This window comes from Chiroxiphia lanceolata, chromosome 11, assembly GCF_009829145.1.
Source record: "Chiroxiphia lanceolata isolate bChiLan1 chromosome 11, bChiLan1.pri, whole genome shotgun sequence".
Lineage (NCBI taxonomy): Eukaryota > Metazoa > Chordata > Aves > Passeriformes > Pipridae > Chiroxiphia > Chiroxiphia lanceolata.
This window is the reverse complement of record NC_045647.1, coordinates 19,879,777-19,900,923: the sequence shown is the minus strand read 5'-3', so window position 1 is coordinate 19,900,923 and position 21,147 is coordinate 19,879,777.

Genomic DNA, 21,147 nt, shown 5'->3' with positions numbered 1-21,147 from the left:
AACCTTATAATAACTGAAGAAAGCCTTTATAATTAATGTACTGCAGGTTTTGTATTGATAGAGTGAATAACTATTAAGCATGTGAGACTAAGAGAAGAAAAATCCAACAGTTGGAGATCAGTCATGGAGAAGCTGTCATTATCAAGGAAAGGAGTCTAACTTTGATATGTTTTAAGTACAGGTATTTTACATTAGATGCTGAACTGTCGTGGCTGAGGGTTCAGGATTTTAAATGTTTGTTTTCAGAAAAGTTATAAAGAACTGAGATAATTTTCTGTTCACCTCGAGTTACACAGTGTGTCACCAGCAAAGGCAGAGATGTGAGTATTTAAGGGTTGAGCTACATTTTTGATATTTAAGAACCTGTCATTTAAAAAAGGCTTAATTTTGTTTTCTGCAAATTTCTTATGTATCTGAATCAGAATTTTGTGGAAAACATCAGTTTGATTCCAGTGAAGTTACTACTTATAGTAATAGCATGTAGCAAACTTCCAACTTTAAACTAAACCAGCCAGCTGTGATTTCTTTAAAACATAGTTACTTGCTTAATAATACTTAGTTATACTCGATCAATCACACAGTATAAAGCATGAAAACTTTGTCATTTGAATACCTCTGTCCCATATTTCTGGGTGTTGTGGTCATGCTGTGAAAGGCCTGTTTGTGTTGACAGTCAAGTGTTCAAACGGATGCTGTTGCAGATCTGTTTGTACAAGGAGTTGTAAACTGGGCTAATCTTGTTTGAGGTTCCCTGTGCTTTGCTGCTTCTGTCTCGGGCTCTTTCAGCACCCCACGATCCAGCTCTTGGAGAACAACCTTGATTGTGCACTACACCTGCTTGCACTTGGGAAAAGAAACATTTGTCACTCTTATTTCTGTAATTGCTCAAATTGCATTTTAATTTTAACAGTTTAAGGATATCGGTGGAGAAAAATGTTTTCTGAATGAAAGTTTGATCAAATGCCCAGGGAGCTGGTGCAAGTCTTTCCATTGACTCAAGAGATTTTGTTTCAGGCATTTTATTTAAACAATACTCCTCTCAACCATAACCAAGCAAAGTTACATGCTTTTCATACTAAACAAAAATTCTCAAGCAGTAATATTTAATATAACCTTTTAAGGAAAATTACTGAAAATTAAATCTTTCCATTTTATAATTTTGATGCAGTTTAAAATATAAAGAAACCTGGATTTAGTTCTTTAAAAAAGCAATATATCTGCTTGAGCGTTACAAAACTGAATTTCTTCTTGCTAAAATGGAAATTGGATTAGATTCTGCTGGAGAAAACTCAACAATTGCTTAACTTCTTTTGTGTTATTCTTCATTGCCATTAATAGGAATAACATGATACCTATGCTCAGCAATTCCCATCACTGTGGGCTCTTAAATAAACATTAGGAAATATTAGTCTCAAAGTTGCAGACTCCATTTAGCACATTGCTCTGCTATGCCTTTTAGGTTTGCCAGTCAGAGTGGCAGCCCAGATTTTTTTGACCACTCATTACACTAATGCTCACAGGCTTTCCTGGCAGGGCTCCTTATGGAGCTGAGCAGGTTCAAAATGTATCAGGAGGCCTTATCACTCAAAGTAAACAGTCAAAGCATATTTCCCCTTTGCTGAAAGATTTACATTAGTTCCCTGTTAGACAGAGTATCAATTACAGAGCTGCATTTCCTACGTGTCATAGGTGTGAGCTTCCCCTTTCCCCTCACCCCAACTCAAGTCTGAAGTGCAGATGCTACAAAAGGAGGATCTGGCTACATTTATTTAACAAAAGCATTTTAAACTGTTTAGGTGAAGTTTTGAAGGTGTTAAATCACATCAGTGTCAACATCCTGATGTGCAGACTTTGATGCCCTCAGTTGTGGCAAACAGCACAGAACTCTACAGCCCTTCCCAAAGATTTCCTCAGGGCTACTGTGTAAACAGCACTTAGCCGATCTGATAAGGTCGATCTGCTCTGCCTGTCCTAAGATACGTGATCCTGAGCTTATCTGAGTCGTAACTCCCGCAGTATGTTTACTGACAAGCAGTGCAGAGGGAAGGCACGTTTCAGGGCCGGTTCTCCCGAGGGTGAGGTTTGGCTGCAATCCCCTGCTGTGTGTCAGGGAGAACAGCTCAGGGAGAACAGCTCCGTGACACCTTGCTCAGGGTGTGACCATGAGCCTGGATCCTCACCCCTGGCACAAGTGACTCGGGCACAGGAACCTTCAGGGAGGTTCACACTGGGATTCAAGTGCTGCCAACCCAGCACAAATGCTCTGCTCTACAGGGGCTGAGAGCTGGACTCGATGACCCTTGTGGGTCCCTTCCAGTTCTGCAGATTCTGTGATTCTGTGGTGCAGCTTTAGGTTATTGCAACATTAAACCCAATATCTCTTTCTCAAATATACACCAGACAGAACCATAGAACCACAGAGTGGTTTGGGCTGGGAAAGACCCCAAAGCCCACCTCATTCCACCCCCTGCCATGGGCAGGGACATCTTCCACTAGATCAGGTTGCTCCAACCTGGCCTTGGACACTTTCAGGGATGGGATGTAAATTTTCATCATCCAGGTGAACTCATAATTTCTAGTGATATTAGATCACAATTTTCGGTGCATGGGACATTTTTTTGTTTAGTTTTGTATGTGAAAAAAACCCAGAAAGAAAAATAAAGCAACAAAAAAATTTAACTAAGACAAAAAAAGTTATGAAGTTGCCATCATTCTGTATTAGTATTTCATACTTCCCAGGAGAGCTTTCCCTTTTGCCATGACCATTGCATGATAATTTTTATTCAGAGAAATTATAAGAGGAACAATATTAACCTAGACACTCTGAAAAATAAAAAATAATGAGGCAGGTGAAAATGGAATAGGCTGAGACAAAACTGCTCAGGAAGTTGTCCTAGAGAAAACAGAATTGGGTGTGAGCAAGGGGTTCAGTTTTTTTCCCTTTGTCCACTTCTCCAAAGGGACTACTGGAAATATCCATTGCCTGTGTATATAGTGACCTCTTCAACTGAAATTTGCATGAAGACTGTTTGTTTTTCTAAAAGATTTGTTTTGGGTGAACAAAAGTTGTATTCAGGTGATGAAAATGTCAGTTGAAGTTCTACATGAGAAGTAAGTTCTACCTAAGATGTAAAAAGGAAGTCAAAATAGATCTCTGTAGTGGTCCTTCTTGTTTCACTGCCTGTGACTCTGTTAAAGTTTAGTTTTCTTCTTTCAATTTGCTTCAGGGATGCTAAAAGAAATACATTTAGTTACTGCATGTGTTCAAAGGAGCATGACTTAGTTGTATAGAAATATATAAGTTTACAAAAGTCTCCAGGCTGATTGTTGAATGTGCTACAGAGATGAAAACAAAGGAAAAACCTAAAAAAATAAAGCCAGTGTAAGGAGGTAATGTGGACATCTCTTGGTGGAATGGAAGGAAGTACAGTGTGTGACTGAGCTTAAAAATTAGAGTATTAAAGGTTAAGAGTAATTAATTTATTGAAAGGTCTTTGTTCCCTCCTCAGAGATTTTTCCGAGTCATGAAAAAGAATCCAAACAGTTTTTCTTTTAATGTAAAATAGAAAATAACTCTTTTTTACTGAAATTTTGTGGTATCAAAATCTCAGCTGCTTTTGTAAAATTAAGTGTTCTGTTTTAGCTTTTGTTAATGTTATATGATCAGCATTTTTCTTATGGAAGACAGAGCAAAAATGAGTGCCTCTGCAATTAGACATTCCCCAAAGCTCTCTGGACATCTCAAGCCTTTTATAAAATTGAGGCTTACAGAGTAAACAAAAGCAGTTTCTTCCCGTGGCAGAATGTCCTTTGTCACAAATAAATAAATGTTGTGGGCAAGATGAAGGTGGCAGAACCTGGACACAGGACAAGGTTGTGACAAAAGGAGGGAACCAGCCCCCAGTCTGTGCCAGGGGACATTAAGTAGCTCCTGCCAGGCCGTGACTGTCTTGTCTGCAGTCGAGTTCCACGTGAAATAGCCTTTTTCTGAGTTTAGATGTATTCCAACTATGAACAGAGCCCTTTAACTAGACAGTGAACTGAGAGATTCTGCATTCTGCGGGGTTTTTCCAAGGTTCTTGCTTTTATGGCTTTTAAAATTCTCATTCTCTGAACTAAGTAAAACTTCAACATATTTTACACAGCTGCTCTTTCAAATTCCAGACATTTGACATAATATTTTTGCTATGTAATTCCAGAATATCACTACTAACTGTACTTTATCAAGTGAAAGCTCACTGAGCACTTCAAACCTAATAATTTTGATGTACCTTAATCACAATTTCTGTCTAATCTGTCCAGCTCTTTGGCAAATGCTGCAGCCAGCTCTGCTGATATATTAGTATATATACAAATATATATATAAAATATCACATATACATATATACACTGTCCTAGCTCAGATTCTTCAAGAAAAACACAGGAATTAAACTGTATGGTCTGACTTTTGTCTGTGTTTTAACTCTGTTGGCTTCACTGAGGGCAGAATAACAGAATTTGGGTAAATTTCACTTGTACAAAGACCGGTGATAGAACATCCATATGGGGAAGAAATCTGCCTAATTCTCACTCTTGGTTGCTCAGAAAGACCTCTGAGAAGTCACTTTTGCTGGGATTTGGGCATTTTTACAAGGTCTAGAGGTATCTCAGAACCAGAATATAAAAAAGAATAAAATGTAGAAGGGAATGGTGTGGTTACACAGCAGGAAACACATTCAATTTTCATTCAGCTCCCCATAGCAAACCCTGGGGACACAGGGTTTTGTACTTGCCAGCAGTGCTTTTCTTAATGTAATTCTTAAATATGGTTTTTTATGAACCCTGTGCACACATAGCTAATATTTGTAACACAGTTAATATTGTAAAAGACTCCAGTGTGGGGTTTTTATTGTTGTTGTTATTGTTGTTTGGGTCTTCTTTGGTTTCTTTTTTTTTTTCCCCTTAAATGAAAACAAGTGCTTCTCTTTGAAATTCTGGATGAAATGTGAACCTTAGTCCAGTATTTTCCACTTTGCCAAAAAATGATGTGACAGTGTAGAGTCTGCAGTAGTTACATGTCCAGTGTCAACTGAATATTCATGGAATCAACCCAATTTTGGGGCTGAATTAATTTTTCATGTTGATAAGGGTCTGCTACTTGAAAATATTTGTTTTGTAACAACTCAGCTTTAGCAAAATGTGAATTAATAAAACCACAGCATGATGTTTTTGGTTACAAGAATGGTTGTGAAAATATTTCTTTTCTATTTACTTTTTATTTAGCTCTTGGAACCTCAGAACTGTGGGCATCTAATCTCAGAACAGTGAGATATCTAATTGTTTCTGAAATATTTTACCTGTGCAAATATACCTGGCCTTTCAACAAGCATATTTTAAAGATAATGTCTTCATGTTGCTTTTATTAATAGCATTCATGATGTTTCTATGGTTGATGAGCCATTTGGACCCTCAGAAGTCACTGTAGAACCTGGAAGTACTTTCTTCCAGTGGAGGTGGTTTCTAGCAAAATGTCATTTAATTCTGATTTATGGAAGGATTTTTGTTTGTTTGTTTGTTTTTAAATTCTGGATTTTGGTAAAATTAAGTGCTGCATTGTTGTTTGTTATATCTGTGTTATTTTTGCTGGGACTGATATCTGCCACTGTTTCCTCTGTGCTTGCCTTTTGCTTTACTGTTACTTTTCCTGCACAGCAGCAGTGACCTTTAAGTCGCAGCTGACAGGGCAGATTTCTTTACTAGAATAACATAATTAGTGTTTGAACCTTCTGTCAGGTGGCACACGGCTAAAATTCCATTTGCAAAAGCCACATTATGTGGAATCAGTGACTCCTACACTGTAAATGTGGTTCTGGGGGGCAATAGGAGACTTCTGCACAGTAGCTTTGCTCAGAAAGGTATGTCAGTACGTGGAGAGAATATGTGAGTTTTCAGCTTTCTGGGTGTATGGCAAAAATGAACATTCTGCAAGTGCATTACACAGCACATAAAACCACTGAGTGTGCTGGGAGAGGGAGAAATTGCTCTGCAAGAGGCTGTTCTTTCCTTACGGCTGCGTGGGAGGATTCCATGAGATATGGCCTAAACCTGAAGAAAGCCAGGTTTAGATTAGATATTGGGAAGAAATTCTTGGCTATGAGGGTGGGGAGGCCCTGGCACAGGTTGCCCAGAGAAGCTGTGGCTGCCCCATCCCTGGAAGTGTCCAAGGCCAGGTTGGACGGGGCTTGGAGCAACCTGGGCTAGTGGAAGTGTCCCTGCCCATGGCAGGGGGTGAGATGACATGAGCTTTAAGGTCCCTTCATGCTCAAACCATTCTGTGATTCTATTATATAAAAAACACGATTTAATGTTTTATTTATCATCCTATACATACATATACATGTATACATGTCTTTGCACACTTGCTCAAAGAATCCATCTGCACGAAACACATTTCAGGAACTTCACATGTTCATGTAAAAATCTCTTCACAAAAAGATGTTTACACTTTTTCAGGTGCTAAAGCACTCTCGAATTTCCAGCTCTACCCTCTTGTCCCAAATGTAGTGATGTGCAGCTTGTGTTTGCAATATAAAAATCCACGTCAAAATAACAGCAAAGTCATTTATACTTTTACAGAGTCTGAAAACTCTTCCCATGGCAGAAAAGAAAAGAGAACAACGTTGATACTTTCTTCACAGTGAAGGCTGGGAGAGGCTTCAAAATGTAGATTTAGATTAAAAAATGAAAACTTGTATAATGTGCTTATGTTTTCTGTCATAGCATAAAGGTCAAATATATCTGTGCTTTAATGGCTTTGAATGTGACTTCTTGGAACCAGGGATATATTTGGGCCAGTGACTGCATAAATGAAAAATTATGGTATGCAAGCTTTTCCCTTAATTCCTCATGCAAACTTCTCCTAAAATTTTTATAGTGCGTGTCAGCTAATAAAGCAGTAATATAATACATTGGAGTCAAAGAATCTAGTCACTACTTTGGGCTGGAACTGGCCTGTGTTAGATCTCACAGAATTTGGGGACATTTGTGTTGCTATTACTGAAGATTTTGCATGTGATAAGCCAAATTTTGCTTGTCTTAATCAAGTAATCATCCCACAGATCTGAGTTAGGCAGCTCCCCTGACAAAGTCTAGCTAGTTTCTGGCACACAGAGGACTTTTCTAGTTATCAAAAGCAACAGCCTTAATGTGACACAGCACTGGATCCCAGTTCAGAGAGGAGAGGCAAAGTTGGATGCAATAGTGCTTGGGTGTCTCAGCAATGCTATTAATAAGTGTTTGAAGATGTGAAAGTGGGAACTTGGAAAGCAGGCCGCCACATACTCAAATATAGATGTGGGTTTAATACAGCTCATTTATAACTGGTGATTGCTTGGAGGCATCATGGACAAAATCCTTAATGTAAGAGGAAAAAGTGTCGGCTGTCAGGGGCAGTTCCAGGCTTTAATTTCAATGGCATGAGCAGGAGCAGCTGCGTGCTCCTATCAGGCACATGAAGTTTTTAGTGCTAAAAAGGCAGCTGGGCTGGAAATAGCCCAGAAGTACATATCCATTTGTCTGGTTAACTTCAGCACTTAGGCCATCAATCAGGGCAGCCCAAAGAGAACTGAATGACATCAGTCAAAACAATCGGATATCTCTGTGCAGTGATTAGCTCCGTGTAGTACAAAAACTTAAATAATTTGTTCTTTGAAAATGTGATGATTGATTGGCTTCCATTAGGCTTGGATTTTAAAACATTCCATGAACTCTCAGATAAAATGGCACTAAAATGTTATTGCAATAACCAAATAAATCATATTAGACTATAGTGTATATAAGTACTTTAAAACATTATAGATACTAGAATTCTGTGTATAATAAAAAGGTGAAGAATGTAATCCATGAATTTTTTTTCATGCTCTCATCTCACACCAGCATTATCCATGGCTGTTTTCAAGGATAATGTTCCTAAGGAGATGAATGTTAGGTTTTGCTTTAATACATTGTATATGCGTATGTAAAGGTTGTGCAGTTTGGATCTGTTTGGTCATAGGGAGGTCTTTTAAAGTTATCTCAGTGCAGAATTTATCTGAGCTTTTGATACAGTGCTGGCTGTTTGATTTGAGTTCAGCCTCGCAGTCACTTGCAGCTGGAAAATGGGCTGTTACCATTTAAAAGTGCTGCATTTTGCAGGATCAATTTTATTGTCCAACTCATTGTCCTCTAGTTCTGACCAGAGAATCCCTGACATACAACAACGTTTAGCCTTGAATCTCATGTAGAGGAGTAAAACAAAGTCTTACTCTGATATGCAGGGTGACAGTACGGTTAACACTTGAAATTTATGATCATTTTCCTAATACTTCACTTTTGCTTAATGACCCAGGCTCTGCAGGCAAATAATTCTGTGAATCATCTCTTACTTCAAAACAAAGTGCAGGCCCAATGCGTGTGAGATTGCCTAAATATTGGAAGCCCTATGGATCATAAATCAGAAGGCAAGGAAAATAATCCCATCAAAAATGTTTTGCTTCATTATTCTAGGATTTTAGTCATGGATTTTAAGCACTGGTGTTTAGCTGAAATAATTGGTGATATTGTAAAACAAAGGCAACAGCACACACGGGGCTGCCTTTGAAGTCACTTGGCAGCACGTGGCTTTTCTACCAGTGACTGATGCTATTTTGTAATTTGTTTTCTAATGAGAGCAAATGGAGTGTATTGACAAGACCCAGATCCCTTCCAAAAAGTTTTTGGAGGTTTTACATGTTTGATTACATCGACTGTCGTCGTGATCCAGGGTTTGCTTCATACTGGCAGTGCTGCTGTCACATTGTCCCATTTCTGCAGGGAATGACAGACTTCAGTGCAAGTGTCACGTTTGAGACTTCGCCTCTCACTCCAGAGCCAAGGAAAGCTTTGGGAAGCCAGGGAGGTAGCCACAGCTAAGACCTCTGATCCACCTAATGCATTAATAAATCCATTATTATAAAATAAACCAGTCATTTCAGTTTCTACATTATAAATCTTGAGATGAGAGGGCTCAGGGGAAACTTAGTAGTGGGTGCAAATAGCTGAAGGGACAATGTGAAAAAAGATGGAGCCAGACTCTTCTCAGTGGTGCTCAGGATAACAGGCAGAGGTGGAAATGCTGGAGGTTTCCAGTGAGGGTGGCAGACACTGGAACAGGTTGCCCAGAGGGGCCATGGGGGCCCAGTCTTGGAGATAATCAAAACCTGGACACATTCCTGAGCAAGGATTTGGGCAGGATGACCTCCAGAGGTGGCATGCAGCCTCAGCAATTCTATGACTGTAACTCAGAAATTCCACAGAAATGAGATCTTCAACAAGAGATGACTAATTACCGTGATTAATGGCTAGATACATTTCCTGATTTAGATGATCACCAAAAGGGGCAATTTTTCTCTGTGTATCATGAAACCATATTCAATAGTTATGATTAACTCATACCTACAAACTGTATTTCTAGCTTAGGCCATCTGAGTTGGGCTTGGCTTGTCAGCTGTACATCAGGGTTGGAACTTGTCCTAACATAAGGAGCGAGCACAAAGACTGTACTTTTGAATCATGCTGGGGTGTAATTCATGCATAGCCTCAATGTTATATAGTAAAATATTGTATTCTGACTTCATCGAAAGGAGCAGATGAAATGTTAGGTCTTGTTTAGAGCACCAGTTTGTAGTCCAGTTCATGGTCCTGTAGTTCTGTCCAGAGAATCTCTGACACATAGTAATGTTTAGCCTTGAATCTTGTGTAGAGAAATAAAACAAAACAAATCTACATGTTATAAAAGCTAAAGAGTTTGTGGATTTTTTGAGTCTTTGGGAAATAGCGTATGTGGAAAAATGTTTAAAGTTCCTAGGAGTCAGAGAGATCAAAGCTGGAGCTGCGCTGTGTTGAATTTCCTGATGATATTTGCAGATAATATCTAATGCTGCTTGCTTGCTTTTTTGATCTTTTTTCATGGTAGATTATTTGGAATTGGGTGCTTTGAAGGGAAACAAGGAATTTGCTTGTGTATTTATCCAGTGCCCTGTTCAATGAGGCTGCTTTGTCACCAACAGGGCTCCAACACATGGGCTGCTCCTACTAATGGATCTCACTGCCTGTGGCTTAGGCACAAGGTGACTCCTGCCTGGAATGAGGTAGGGGAATGATTTCTAATGCCTTGATAATTGGGCTGTCTCCTACGTTTCATAACAAATTCTCAACTCCTACTTACAGCAAACTTCCAAACTCCTCTGTCTTACTTATGGCACAGTCAAAAATGCAATTAAAACCAGTGCTCATTCTTAAAAGCACCAATAAAAACCACTAAAAAAGTGGAGAATTACATGTGAAATGTATTTGCAAGTGAAATACTTCCTGGATGAATTTACATGGCTGTTTAGGCTCCAATCTAAAGTTCAGTACCCTGCCTACTGTCCATATTGTTATTTACCTGCTCATTGCACCTCAGCATTTGGGCTGAGAGTCTGGGGAGCCATCACCCATGGAGGTGGGATATCCCTGGGATGGTGCCCAAATGGAGGCATCAAGTACCCTGTGGAGAGTGATAAACAGCACTTGTCCCATGCCTTGCTGCTTCTCCACATTCAGCTTTAATCCGAGCACAAAGTGAATAGGCCTGTGTTAAGTGCTGACTTAAACGTGTTTCATTTTTCAAACACACATATAGAATCAAGAGGTAGACAAAGAACCCACTCTTCAGGTGATAGTTGCTCCCCTTCTGCTGTGGCCATGGGACAAATAACTTTTCACTCTATGGTGGCGGTGACATCAGTTCACAGAATCACAGGATATGTTGAACTGGAAGGGACCCACAAGGATCATCCAGTCCAACCCCTGGCCCTGCACAAGACCATCCCCAGAGTCCCCCCCTGTGCCCCAGAGGATCATCCAAACTCTCCTGGAGCTCTGGCAGCCTTGGGGCTGTGCCCACTGCCCTGGGGAGCCTGGGCAGTGCCCAACCACCCTCTGGGGGAAGAACCTTTGCCTGAGATCCAACCTGAGCCTGCCCTGACACAGCTCCAGCCATTCTCTCAGGTCCTGTCCCTGGTCCCCCCAGAGCAGAGCTCAGTTTAACCTCATGTATTTTATGTGTGTTGGACTTGCCTGGGCGATTCCAGAGAAATCCTCAGTTCAGCTCCAGCGCCACAGACACTGCACTGCCAGGTGGGATCAGCTGCTGCAAGAGGGGATGGCAGAGCTGCTCCAGCAGATGGTCAGTGATCTGTGGAACCTTTCCAGTCCTGCTGATGGTTCAGAAGTGCCTTCAAAGGGCCCTGTGCCTCATTTTTCCTGAGGGCAATCAGGGAGGTTCTGTGCAGATGGGGACAGGATGACAGACTAACTTCTTTGGGACATATGTAGAATCAGAAAATCACGGAATCATTAAGGTGGGAAAAGACCTCTAAGATCACTGAGTCCAATCATAGGACTAGTTCTGACAAATCTTGCTTGTCAAACGAGAAAATTAAAGATTTTCAGTGGTTTGCTTGAAAAGATTTAGAAAATTAATTGTAAAAAGTACTAAGAAAACTGGTTGCGATTACAGTTTGTTGATATGGAATGAATGTACCAGAAAAGCACTTAAACCTAAATAGTGTTTTAAAATATAGATTAAATCATAAGTAGCAAGTCTTGCTAGTTCAGTGCATTTCTAATGAGTGAGGCATCCTCTTGGGTTAGTCACAAAAACATCATTGCTTATCCAGAAGAGATGTTGATTATGCATCTGTTGTACAAGAAATAAATATCATCTGAGGTATGTCACTAAATTATAAAGTAAGGACTTGTTTTTTCCCTGCATGAAGAGTATTTTTAATTGTAAAAACTACTTCTTTAAAACTGAGAACCTGATGTTCAGATTCTATTACCAGCTCTCTTGTTATCTCCAGAATCATTCTACATCACTATCGTTTGCCAAATGGCTGAAGTTCAGGGAAGGTTATATTTGGATTTTCACTATTATCTTCCACTTTCTCGTGCTTCATCTTTCTTCAGATCCTTTGGGACTAAAATATTCATGTTTATTCATGATACAGAACCCTTGTGGGAGAGGTTGAAGGAGTAGGGCTGCTTGTTTTCTTCTTTATCATTGTGTTTTACTTTTCCTACAAGCTATTTATCTGTTAAATGGATTTATATAATTTATGCTTTTCTTTAATGCCTTTAAAATCATTTTAAATATCCGCCTTTCATGATTAATTGGATATTCAGTCTATTAAAATCTCCAAACAAATTTGATTTTATTTAATTTTATTGAGCCTTTTTATAATTTTTGTTTCTTTCATATTCATATTATATTCCACCATTCCTTTCTATCCTTAATTTGTGACTGAACATACATATTTTCCTCTGGCCCCCTTCTGGCCATGTTTTTAATGTTCGTTTTTCTCTATGCCTAAGGGAATGTTAGTTGTACTGACTGAAGTATACTGGACTGGACAGAAATATGACTCTAAATGTTTCTTATTAATCAATAGTTTTATTTCTAAAGCTATACCAGTGCAGGAAAATTGGCCAAAAGTTTTGTAGCAAGTTAGGAGAACAACAACAACAACAAATAAAAATATTAAAAATTCTATTCTTTTTTCCGCTCTGTGCATTTTCTGCTTGTCCTTTCCAGTGTTGGCTTCAGCAGTGTGCTTTAACAGACAGCATTTTGGTGATGCTGCTTTCCTGAACTAAAGCTGGTATTACTTAAAAAGGTGACTTCTCCTTTCATCCCTCCTGGCTCCTCAAGTGGATGCCACAAGTGACATGTTTTAGAGAATCACAGAATATGCTGAGTCGGTTCTGTGACCTGTAAACTCAGGTTTCCTGGACTAGATCCCCAAATCACCCAAATAATTTAGCTGTTCCTGGAAATTTTACCTGGAGAGAGAGTTATCTCCTGATAGTGATATCTCACAACAGCTGCCGAGCCAAGAGGTGGTTTCTGCTCCTTCTGAAATGGTTGAAATTGCCGAAGAATGAGCAGAAGCAGGAAAAACCTGACTTTTACTGTGTTCTGGCAAGACCAGTCTTTGGCATAAAGCCTCAGAATCTTTATTTTCCTCCTGTGGCAAAATAGCAAAGAAGCAAACCTGGAACAGACTCCAGAACTGTCTAGCAAAATATTTCCCAAAAGCTTCAGGTGGATGGGGAATGGGTAAGAAACATGAGGAGTTTTCTTGCATTTTAGGTTTGGTACCTCATTTATGTGTGTCTCATTCCATGACAACTTACAGAGGTGCTGGGAATTTCAGCATAAAAGCGCAGGAGATTTGTCAGTAGTTAATAGAACAGTTGGAATTGTTTTTCACATTAAGGAATCTTGTTGTCCTTCAATGGAAAGTGTTTGATTTTCTATACCAACCACAGACTTTGAAGATTTTCTTATGCTTTCCTTTGTGTAAGGACAGTGAGTTGCTTGGCCCTGATCTGGTTAAGCTTGGGAGAGAACCATGCATAAGCCTAATAATGGCTTTCTATCTCTAATTTCTTTATTTTACCTGGAAAACTAATCCCAAGGTAAAGCTGGAACCTGTTAAAGTACTGGATAGGCTACTTTGCCTGGGAAAATCAGAGCTCTTTCAGAGAACTGTCAAGGAAAAGTGATACCAGTGATTACACATTTCCTCAAAACTATCACATTCTGCTCTGGCTTTGTTTAGGTTACAAGAAGGTTTGGTGGAGGATCCAGTTAATATTTTGGTTGGGGTGGACCAAGGCTACTGATACAAATCACATAATATATAAAATAGTTGCAAATTCTGTTGAAATACTTTTTAAGAGTAAAAAAGGAAAGTACTGGCCAAGCTGCTGGGGAGACAGAAATCAAAGAAAGAAGACAGATTTGGGCAAGCCCTCCTGCATGAGAGGATTCACCTGGGATACCAATGATACTGATCTATTCAGTATCAGTCCTACAATTATCCCTTCGAAGGTTTTTCTTCCACTTCTTTCCTGCTGGGGAAGAGAAATCCAGTTTTAATACTGCACAGCGTGTAAGCATTCTTCATCACAACTTTGGGAAAAGTGTTACCTGGGAGTGGCAGCACAAACAGGACGTGGAATACGATATACAGGGTAATATAGGGCAGTAACATATGGCAGATAATAATGTGCAGTGCGTCGTTGCTTGAAAGTAAGCACCTTCTATAAAAAGCATTAGTGATGGAAACAACATTTTCAGTATTTCACAGTTGTCTTTTCAGGGTTTGTGTTTGTTTTAAAGGGTATGTGAATGCTCTCCATTACTGTTACCACTGGAGGCTGTGTTCTCAAGCTAAGTCACCCTTCTGCTTGGAATTAGCCAAATCTGCTCATAACAGATTACCATCAATAGCTTTTAGAGAGGTGATTATCAATTGCAATTGTCTGCCAAGTGGCATTAGGTTTAGTGTTTCCAACCCCCTGGTCATTAAGCACATGTCAAACTATGGGTAACTGGTAATTTCTGCAATTAAGGCCACCATTATTGTTTCCTTTACTTAAACAGGGAGCCCAAATTACACAGTTAAATATAACCACCGGTTGCTTCCACACACCCTTGGGGTCTGTGCTGTAGAATAATGTTAATCCTGTGAGAACACACAATTAATAAGATAACTGTAGATTAGGTTTACTACTGTGAGGTCAAACCTTGAAAGATCACATCCTCATGAAGTCATTTTGGGAAAATATCAGAGACCAATCAGAGGAATGATGTGGAATTTTAAGGACAGAAAAATATAAGTTTAAAACTGTTGCTTAAAGTTATGTGCATGCTCAGGGGTATAAAAACACTATTGAACAGTTGCATACAGCCAGATCAATCTTTATATTCTGGCTGTTGATACTAACAGCCCAACTTCTTATTAGAAAAATTGAAGAAGGATTCATTAATATGCTCTGTGGGGAATCATAAAAGATGAGGAAAAGCAGTACAGGATGTTGCTGAACAGGGAAGAGACGAAAACCATCCAAGAATTCTTAAGGACCTGGTCCAAAGTCCATTCGCCTCTTAGAGAAGGAATTCCTACTGAATTTGTTTCAGTAGCCTGGTTTTCATTTCAGGTCCTTAAATCTTACATTTCTGATAGTTAAAGAAACCTCCAACTATAGAGGCATTCATTTGAATTGGCCCACTTTCTCTGCCAAGTTGCACAGGGAGCAAGGATGGGTGGTAACGGGATAACATATTCCGTGTCCACTTGCTGCCATTAATTAGAATGAATATTAGTATTTGCAGATGATCATTCGCATCAGGAACTGATAATTGTTTCATAACTTCCAAAACAAGTTCCCACCTTGTTTCACGTCTCCAAGCACAGCAGTTGAATACAAGAAACAATTGCATGGTCCTCAGAGGAAAGTGTTAGCAATGCAAAGTCACAGAGACTCCCAGAGTAACACTGAGAAATTGCTTCTCTTTCACAGTGGAGCCCTTCTTTTTATAAATTAGGACTGGGGAGGAAGGGGGTATCACTGCCTCACTGCAGCCTTTTCTGCTTGTTGGTTTAAGCCCAGCTGTAATGTTCTTTAAATGTTAGTTTCTGGGTTTGATTCAATGTGCCTTTATTGAGAGAAGCAATGCCCTTATATGAATGTCACACAGTTGTTCTTTTTATTTCCAAGGGAAAACAAACCTATTTGAGTCACTTAAAGAAATGTGTAAAAGCTACAGTGAATTTAATTTAATCTGAGTGTGTGTTTAATCACCTTTAAGGCACTTAAGGGATTTTCTTGATTTACGTATTTATTAACAGGGGTTCTTTTAAATCCTGCTTCATGAATATATAGCCCCTTCAAATTAATAATATTTTGGGTCTATTCTCCTGGTTTTTGGCCAAATCTAGCAATTCCTGGAATAGGTCATAGAGCATATGTAAACTGCTAGAGGCCCCATAGCCTACAGGGCTAGAAAACCACCGGCTAGGTAAAAACACGACACAATCAAAAAGGGGGATATTTCACTACGTGTTGGTTGTCTAAAGACAGCAGTTGTACTTTATGATCTCAAAGGTCTTCTCCAGCCTAAACGATTCTGTGACTCTACACTTCAGTTTCCCATTCATAAGGAAGAAAACCTAAAACCTTACTACCTTCGAAATTTTGAAACTATATTGGTCATGTCCCCACCCCACGGTTGTCCAAACCAGGTGTGTTTCAAGGTAGGTCAAAGAGTTATTCCAACCTTATCACTTACAGCTGCTCTGAAGCAGAGGAAAGATAGCTGAGTGTGCATGGAGACACCAACACGCACATCTATACCCTGCACACAGCATTGTTATTGGGGGTTTATATCAGTCCTGCTAATATCCTGCACTTCCAGTCCTATGCAGGTTTAACCAAATTTAGCTATTTTATCTTTTAATTTGATTTTGTCATAGAATCATGGAATGGTTTGGGTTGGAAGGGAGCTTTAAGCTCATCCAGTTCCACCCCCGGCCATGGGCAGGGACACCTTCCACTAGACCAGGGGCTCCAAGCCCCGTCCAACCCGGCCTAGGACACTTCCAGGGATGGGGCAGCCACAGCTTCTCTGAGCAACCTGTGCCTTCCCTGGTACCCTGCAACCATCAGCCCTGTTAAGATATGAAAGAAGTTGCTGGGCTCCAGCTGTACAGGGCCGTCACTGAAAGGTTTGTTCTCTGCCTGAGGTGGATGGAGCAAAGCTGCTCCCACTGGAACAGGGAATTTCTCCCAGTGAATTGAGAAGACAAGCCCTGTATAGAGGAGGAATGAATTGCACTCCCCTCTGGTGTTATACCCCTCTTCAGAGCCAAGAGCTTGTCTCAAATGGTCAGATGAGATATTATTCCTGGTGAGAGGAGACTCCAGGCCCAGGAGCACCTCCACAGGAGTCAGGGACAGACTGGGACTCTTCCCTCTCTCCTACCACATGCTCTAGCTTCTCCCTGTGAGCCCTGTCACGTCTTTATCTGGGGATAAACGCTGATAAAGTAGAGCCGTGTGGGTGCCGGAGCGGGAGGGAGCGGCAGGCCCGGCCCTGACGAAGGCCAGGCTCGCAGCCCACTCAGGCACTTGTTACACGCACATAAACACTTGCTGTTTCAAGATACTGGAGAAGGGCAGCAGCTGAAAACAAGCTAAATCAGAGGGTCTGTGCACCTCTGCTATTTATCAACTCCTAATTAACTGTTAATTTGCTGGTCTTTAGGTTCAAGCACAGCTCTAATTCATCACAGGCAGGCATGGTGGTGTCAGGGCCGGGGGAAGGTGCTCACAGCACTTCACCACTCATTAACAGCAGAACGTGAGGGAAGCCATCTCTGCTGCTGTCAGCAGCACAGATAAGGCTGGCTGGGGCACACAGGAGGGTCTGAGGCACCACTGAACTGTGGGCAAGGTGCTGCCGGCAGCAGGACTGCAGCTGCCACCTGAGTGGTGGGACCTGCCCTGACCGAGTGCAGAATGAAGAACGGGGCAGGGAGGTCTGTCCCTGCTTGTGGCACCGGGTTGGAAATAGATAATCTTTAAGGTCCCTTCCAACTCAAACCATTCCATTATAAGTCAGCAGTGCCCTGGCAGCCAGGAGGGCCAACCCTGTCCTGGTGCATCAGGTCCAGCATGGCCGGCCGGGCCAGGGAGGGGATTGTCCTGCTCTGCTCTGCCCTGGGGCGGCCTCACCTCAACATTGGGGCAGTTTGGGGGGACACAATGGAAGGAAGGGATTGAGCCATCAGAGAGTGTCCAAAGGAGGCAACAGAGATGGGGAAGGGCCTTGATTTGAAGCCGTGGGAGGACACTGAGGGCACTTGGTGTGTTCAGCTGGAGCAGAGGAGACTGAGGGGAGACCTCAGTGCAGTTCCAACTGCCTGGGCAGGGGCAGAGGAGGGGCAGGGACTGAGCTCTGCTCTGGGGGACCAGGGACAGCAGCCAGGGAATGGCTGGAGCTGGGTCAGGGCAGGCTCAGGTTGGATCTCAGGCAAAGGTTCTTCCCCCAGAGGCTGGTTGGGCACTGCCCAGGCTCCCCAGGGCAGTGGGCACAGCCCCAAGGCTGCCAGAGCTCCAGGAGCGTTTGGATGATCCTCTGGGGCACAGGGGGGGACTGTTGGGGGTGGGCCTGTGCAGGGCCAGGGATTGGATTGGATGGTCCTTGTGTGTCCCTTCCAACTCAACATATTTTGCGATTTGTTGATTTTTTTAAGATTTCTGGTTGTACCAGGAATTAGGAACTAAAGCAGTCCCTAAGAACTACTATGGAATACTTGGTCCTAGTAGAGTAATGGCCATTTTTTTTAATTCTTTGGCCATTCATAGAAAATGGTAGAACCACCTTCTACATGCCTGCCATCTATCACGTTGTCTTTAACACATTATCCCAGAAGATACGTTGTTCATGGATGGGCACTGGAACAGACTCCCCAGGGAAGTGGTCATGGCACCAAGCCAGACAGAGCCCAGGTAGTGTTTGGACAACACTCTCAGGCACGTGGGGCTGTCCTGTGCAGGGTCAGGAGTTGGGTTTGGTTATCCTTGAGGGCCGTTTCCAGCTCCAGAGATTCTATGGTTTAATGATCTCACAGTCAAAATTATCTGTCCAACATATTACCAAAAAAACCACAAAAACAAACAAACAAACAAACAAACCCAAACCAAACAAACAAAAAAAAACCACACACACACCAAAAAAATCCAAACCAACAATCTAACCCCAAAAAAACTGCCACTATCTTTCCAGAGATATTCCTCCTGTGATCTCACAGGGCTATCTCCATCCATACCTGCCTAATGAAGTGTTTAGTGCAGCGATTAGCTCCACTGGGGTGATGGGTTCAGGACTTGCTGGATTGGATTTACAGCCCCCCAGCCCTACAGGCATTAATCCATGGGAACAATCCCGTGGATTTACCAAGTGCAAAAAGTTAAGAACACACCTAATATGAGGCTGTAAATGCTGGTGGCAGGAAGCAGGGTTTATATTGTCTCTGAAACACTTGCAGCACTCTGTAAACAGCTTTTAATGGCAATACGTGTTTGGGTTTTGTTATCGGGCTCCATACTCCCTGTTCCCCCTCAGTGCTGTGATCTGCCATCCCCACAAAGCTGCCAGCACACCTCCCCCAGAATTACCATTTTCACTCTTCATACATATCAAAATACTTTACAAAGAGCATCAGCAGAAGGGAAATAGTTTACCCAGAGGAGTTGAGATGAGGCAGATTTTTAACAGAGAGGCCTCATAGAGAGCTTGTGACACTTACACACTTTGTGGCACTTCATATCCCCTTGTTATAACACCTAGTTAAGGTTTTCCCTTTATGGTCTTTCAGGCATAGAGCACCTTATTAATGTCAGGCCTCCGGCTCTCCCGGCCAGGCTTGGCTGCTGCCACTGAGCCCTGCCTTCCAGGGATAATGATTTTGGGGGTGCCTTGAATTAAAGTTAAGGGGCAAGTTACAGTAGTTGAGAGTGCTTTTTGTGCCCTGATAACAGAAAATGCTTTATTGTTCACACTGCAATTTGGCAGGATGCTCAAGTATTTATGACGGTCTTGGGAGCCAGCATGTTGCTTGGCAAAACTGGCTCCTTGATTAACACTTGGAAATCTCCTGCTGCACAACAGGAGCTTTTCACTGGGATTGCAATAAACTCATCTGCATTGAGAGGTGACCTGCAACCCCCACACCTCCCTTTTCTCACTACTGAGTCTTTGATTCAGGGGAAAAGGCTCCAAGCCCAAACAGTGCAGCTCATGCTGTATTTGCAGTCGGACCGCTTGAGCATAAACACAAACAGCTGGATAAAAAGGGGTGTTACTTCTGGATCAAGAGAATCAGAGGCAAAATTATTTCATAGAATCACGGAATTGTTCGGGTTGGAAGGAACCTTACAGATCATCTCATTCCAACCCCCTGCCATGGGCAGGGACACCTTCCACCAGCCCAGGTTGCTCCAAGCCCCATCCAACCTGGCCTAGGACGTTTCCAGGGATGGGGAAGCCACAGCCTCTCTGGGCAGCCTGTGCCAGGGCCTCAGTAGGGCAGTGACAGAACAGAATTTGGGGCTAATTCAGAAGGAAGGAGAGTCAGGGTGTTGCTTCGCAAATACAAAGGAACAAATTTAGGATGACTTTGTGATTTACAGAATTGGTTGGAGTTATCCACCTCATCTCTTTAATAGAGTTTTTGCCTTTGAAGGGTGGATGAATTGCATGGAAGGAGCCCAGAGGTGCTGAAGCATACTGCCTATTGTTGATTGTTTACTGGGCTGATTAGCATGATAAAAAATAGGATCATTACATTTATCTATTTCCTTGGGCCGGGAATCTTACCATTTCTGTTGAATTATTGTTTTTCATATCATGTTGTTTTTCTGGATCATGGTAACTTGTTTGGACTGGTAGGTTGCATTCACTTTACAACCCAAAGTTCAAAATTAATTTTGTAGTTGCAGCTGCTTTCAGGAACCCTGGGAACTACAGGTCTGCAGGCTGCAAAACAGTGGTGTGATGCTCCAACATCTTTCTGCAACATTCCACAGCTCCCAAAATGTACTGCAGAGGTGTCCTGAGCTCTGTGAAAGATGAGGTGGCATGAGTAGAGCACTGAGCTCATGTCACCACATTGTGCACACAAACTCAGGGATAATGGATAAGCAAGGGCTGTAGGACTATGACTGACAGAGAAAAATTCCATCCTCTGGGGCGTTGTTTCCCTATGGTGGTGTCAGTGAGCTCAGCCACAAGTTACTGAATAGGCAACTCAATGATGTTGAGAGATGGACTGATTTAGCAAGAAAAATTAGCAGGGCATTGTTGGCTTATTTTTGTGACAGCATATGACACACTTCCACTCCAGCCTTGTCAGAGGTTTGTCTTCAACCCTCTGAAGAGATCAGGATGGTTGAACTGCCCCACTTCCCATACAGGGAATTCTCATTTTCAACACGCAACTTGTTGTATTAAGGAAAGTATGTGAGTGTTTTGTGCTCTCAGGAAAATGATGAATGGCTTTGCACCTTCCCAGGAAGGAAACGTGCTGCCTTTGTGGGATCACAGTGCTGGAGCACTCTGCCAATGAGCTGTGAAGGTGAGTACCTGTCCCCTGAGCCTGCAAGCAGCTCACAGGCTGCTCCCTGCCTGTTCTGGGTGCTGCAATGTGTATTTTACACTCATACAGTCGGTGATGCTCAGCATTTTGGAACCAAAAT